Below are 4,441 nucleotides of genomic sequence, written 5' to 3' on the forward strand. Positions count from 1 at the left end.
GCCGAGTCCTTGGGAGCTGATGGGAGAGACACCCCCTCAGTCGTTCATGCAACACGTATGTAAATGTCTGAGCCGAGGCCGGGGACGCGCTGGGGACGCGCCGGGACCGCCGGAGCCGCGACAGCGAGCAAACCAGAGCCTGCTCTCCGAGAGCGTTTACTCTCCTGAGAGACAGGCAGTGATAAAGCGGCTTAGAAACGAGGCGTGAGAAATTGTATCCCAAAACTGGAGCAGGGACACGGACATAAATTGCCGCTTGCGCAATGCTCTGACCGAAGCTGTAAGTGGCTCTACGTGTCGCCGTCGTGCGGTTCTCCCCGCCGGGGCCCCCCCACCTTCATTCTCTGTGGAGCAGACTCTGACCTGCACCTCAGCGCTTGGCCTGTGCCCGCCTCCTCCCTGACCCCCACCCTCTGACTTGATGCCTGTTTCCCGTGCTCCTGACACACCTGGGCTCACCGTACCGCCGCACTGCGCTTCCATCTCTGCCCCACACGGGTAGGAGTTCTGTTTCCTGGGCATTTACTCTGTGCCAGGCCTTCACTCAGTCGTATGACATAAACACTACTATCCCTGCTTAAAGATGAGGCAACTTGAAGTGGCGCAACTATTAAATTTTTTTACGTTTATTTATTTTGAAAGAGAGACAGTGTGAGCAGGGGAGGGGCAGAGAGCGAGCGAGAGAGAATTCCAAGCAATACCGTGTCGTCAGCACAGAGCCTGACGTGGGGCTCGAACCATGAGATCATGACCTGAGCCAAAGCCAAGAATGGGACGCTTAACTGACTGAGCCATCCAGGCGCCCCGAGTAGCTCAATTATAATGAGGCTCTTTATAATTGAGAGATTTGCCCAGGCATCTATTAAATAGATTATTGTACCCAGCGCCCAGCCCCCTGGGACCCCACTGCAGCGAGAAGGAGCAAACGCTTCTAAACAGACAGGTGGACCGCCAGAGACTTCGGGCCCGTCCCCTCTGGTGACCCGCCTTCCCTAAGTTGCTAAGCGCTTGGTGAGGGGGCACCCAGAGGAAGGACAGGCGCGGCCAGCCCCGACTTTGTAAGTTGTCCGGCTTTAAAAAATGACACACAAGGACGTCGCAGGAGGGGAGGGGCTGCTCGGTCAAGGTCATGCCAGGATGGCATCGAACTCTCACCAGACAGCGCCCCTCCCAACAGACCCACAGAAAGCTGGATTCCCCTGCTCAGTCCTCGGTCTACGAATTCTCCCCATCACCGTGAGATATGAAAGCGGCTTTCGCTTTTATGGCTGAGGAAACCGGGGCACAGATCGACGAGCGAGCGCTGTGCGGCCAAGGTCAAACGAGGGCGGTCTGCCTCCAGCACTCGGGGAGCGTCGAGCGTGCTAAAAGGCTAACCGGCCCTGGGTGGCGGCCACGGCTAACTCTGGACTATGACGCAAGAGCAAACAGGATCGTTTCCTGAGCGAGTTCTGTCCCCCTGGTGGGGCCCGAGCTCAGGGGCCCGAGACTGGGAATCGTGCGCTCCACCGACTGAGCCAGCCGGGCACCCTTCAACAAAGGGTTTTTTTAAAATAAAGATTCAGGATTTAGAAAAATATTTTTGTTTTTCTATTAGATTCTCGTGTATGGAACGTCAGCTTTGGAGCTGGGGAACTGACCCGGCTTCTGCTGGCGTTGAGGAGACATGTAGTGATTTCATTTCACTCTTTTTAACTCCCTTGGTGACAGACGTTGGTATTCTCAGAAGGACACGGACAGACTTGGCTCCAAGTCAGGTGCTAGAAGTGGTCGAGCTGGGTCTGGTGGCCTCCTCGCAGCCAGGGGGCCTCCGGGACCCCCGAGCCCCGCCTTGGCACGCAGCGGCAGCTCCGGGCCTGCGTCCCTGCCCCCCCGCCAGAAGGCATGTCCAGGGGCTGGCGCCGGGCCAGGCCCCGGGAAGCGCTGCATGAGCGACTGACAAAAATAAATGAATGAGCAAATGGACGGCTCTTCGGGGAGAGTCTGGAGGCCAGGTCTTCACTCCCGAGGCTAGAAGGGCGTTTGGGGGCATCCTCAAGGCCGAGCCTCGTAACCCCATGCCCAGCTGTTCGGGTCCCGGGTGGCTCCCCAGGCGGCCTCCCCCCTGCAGCCCTCCACGGCCACAGCCTCCCCTCTGTCCAGCCTCCGCCCCTCCGAGTGGCCACCGCCAGACGTCCCTCCAGTACGAGCCGCGGGTGATGTCCAAGCTCAAGGGCAGTGGGAGGAAGAGCGGGTTCCTCTGAGCCTCGCCGTAGAGCCTACACAAACACAAACAGAGGAGGGGAGGGAGGAGGGGACTCTTAGCGGTCAGCAGCCAAGGGCTCGGGCCGCTGACCTGCCCCTCGCAAGCTTTGTGACCTCGGACAAGTCACTTCTCTCTTTGGGCCTCGGATCTCACTCACGTCTGAACCAAAGAGGCTGTGGCTTTGCGCCTGTGAAGGGCCTTCCAGACCCAGGCTTCTCCTGCCCACAAGCTGGGCCACAGGGGGCCAGTGGGGAGGTGCCTCCGGGGCCTGGTGCCCACGTGGCCCGGGGGGCACAGGGACCAGACTCAGACACAGCTGGGGCTCGGGCTCCCGGCCCAGGGCCGGCGGGGGAGGGTGGATAGCACCGGACATTTCGAGTGCCCACTGGGGCCCTGGGCCTGTCCAGCCACCACGCGACCTTAGGCAAGCCACGCCCTCTCTCTATGCTGTTTACTCGTCTGTAAGCAGCTACTGTGGTCTCACCCTCACGGTCTACTTGTCCGTGAGACAGAAGAGCCAAAAAGCCCGTGGCCCAAGTGGAGGAGGGGGGCGGCCGGTTTCTGCGCAGGCCTCACGCCACGCGGGGTTTCCCACGAGCTGCGTCCGCCAGGGCCCAGGGCCACGTGAGCCAGCGTGGCGGGCCGGTGTGGCCCATGGGAGGCTGACCTTGCACAGGGGACTAACCCTTCCCTCTCCACGGTGCCCGCCCTCACTTTCCGCCTGTCCTGCCCCAGCCTGACGACCTGCCCCTCTGACCCTCAGCAGACAGGTCACGCCCCATGCAGGGGGGCGCCCCCTCCTTCAGGCCCAGTAAGGTTAAGAGCCTGATGCCGGTCGGAACTTCTCCAAGGGGTCTGACTAGGGGGGCGGGGGATGCACAAGCAGGGAGCTGTGGGTGACCTGCTGGGAGGCGCCAAGCCCAGCTGCCTCCCCCTCTCCACCCCACCCCTGCAGGACCAGCTCTGTCCTTCCTCGTCCTTTGCCAGAACCGCAGGGGACGCAGTCAGCCACCTGCCCCGGGGCCGGGAAGCCCCGTGTGGCCTGGCTTTCCCCTGGTCTGTCCCACCCAGGCCTGGGGCGCTCGAGCGCTGCTCCAAGTTGGCCGCACTGCCTCCCTCCCGGCTGCTGGCCGACTCCCCGTAAGCACCCGTCACACCCCTGCCGCCAGCTGCACCGCACCCACGCCCAGGTGCCCATGGCAAAGCCCTCCTTAGACTCGCAGGTGGGCCTGTGGGAGTCCGGTGAGCATGAACTTAAACGTGTGGCCACAGGCCGTTCCCCCTCCCCGCGCCTCCCCTCTGTCCTCATCCCAAATCCTCCTGTCCTTCAAAGTCCAGGTCAAAGGCCAGCCTTCCCTCCTCTTCAGGCCCCGCGTGGACTCCTCTCTGGCACCGCGAACAGAGAACTTGTAAATTCTACCGCGTGAAACCCATCGAGCTAGCCTGGGGGGGGCAGGGGGGACACCGGGGGCTGCACAGGGTGCGCAGAATGAGATGCAAGCCAGCACCCCCCCCCCCCAGCTCCTGCCTCGTGGTTTGGGAAGGAGTGCCCTCTCCTCCCGTGGTCCTAGCTCCCAGGGCCCGCTCCCTCCTCAGAGAATCACGCTTCCTGGCGGTACTCTGCCCTATGGGAGTGCTCCGGTGTCCACTGTGCTGATGGGGGAGCTCACCGCGAAAGCAAGGGGGCACCTGGCCTGAGGCCCACAAGGTGGGCACCGGTGGCGACTGGAGACTGGTTTTTCCGTCAGAGCTTGCTCAGACCAAGGGTCTGGGAAGGAGAGACCTGGGCAGGGCCTCCATCGGGCCCAGATTGAAGAGGAGGGGTAAGTGGGGCGGGGCCTCTTCTGGAAGCTGAGGGGGGAAGGGGCAGCTCCTCAAGCATCAGCAGGCAGGTAGCCCAGGGGTAAGATGGGGGTAGGGGCTGCTGTCGTAGGGGTGCAGGACCAGGCAGGCCAGCCCCCCCCTTGCCCCATGAGCATGTGGAGGGGGAGGGGCCGGGAACCCCTGCATCAGGGTGGCCCCAGGAGGTCCCCCAGGCAACAGCTGGCCAGCCTGGCAGAGGTGGCTGGGAGAGCGTCTTGGGAGGAACATATGCCCCTGACCTTCAAGGAGCTTATGGGGGACGGGGAGGGGGGTAGAGTGAGGGGCAGGGACGGGAGGCAGCAGTGGCAGACACGGGCACAGATGAGATGTGGG

General features: G+C 62.5%; 1 protein-coding gene across 1 annotated transcript in view; it reads right to left on the minus strand.

Moving 5' to 3' along the window:
• The window catches only part of PMVK (phosphomevalonate kinase), an 11,457-nt gene extending 9,902 nt beyond the window's left edge, over positions 1-1,555 (minus strand). The window contains exon 1 of the mRNA XM_077764134.1: positions 450-1,555. The gene's annotated coding sequence lies outside the window, so the exon portion shown is untranslated. The remainder of the gene's footprint in view (positions 1-449) is intronic.
• Positions 1,556-4,441: the final 2,886 nt, after the last annotated feature.

Source organism: Crocuta crocuta, unplaced genomic scaffold (genome assembly GCF_008692635.1).
Source record: "Crocuta crocuta isolate KB4526 unplaced genomic scaffold, BGI_CrCroc_1.0 scaffold528, whole genome shotgun sequence".
In the NCBI taxonomy this organism is placed as follows: domain Eukaryota; kingdom Metazoa; phylum Chordata; class Mammalia; order Carnivora; family Hyaenidae; genus Crocuta; species Crocuta crocuta.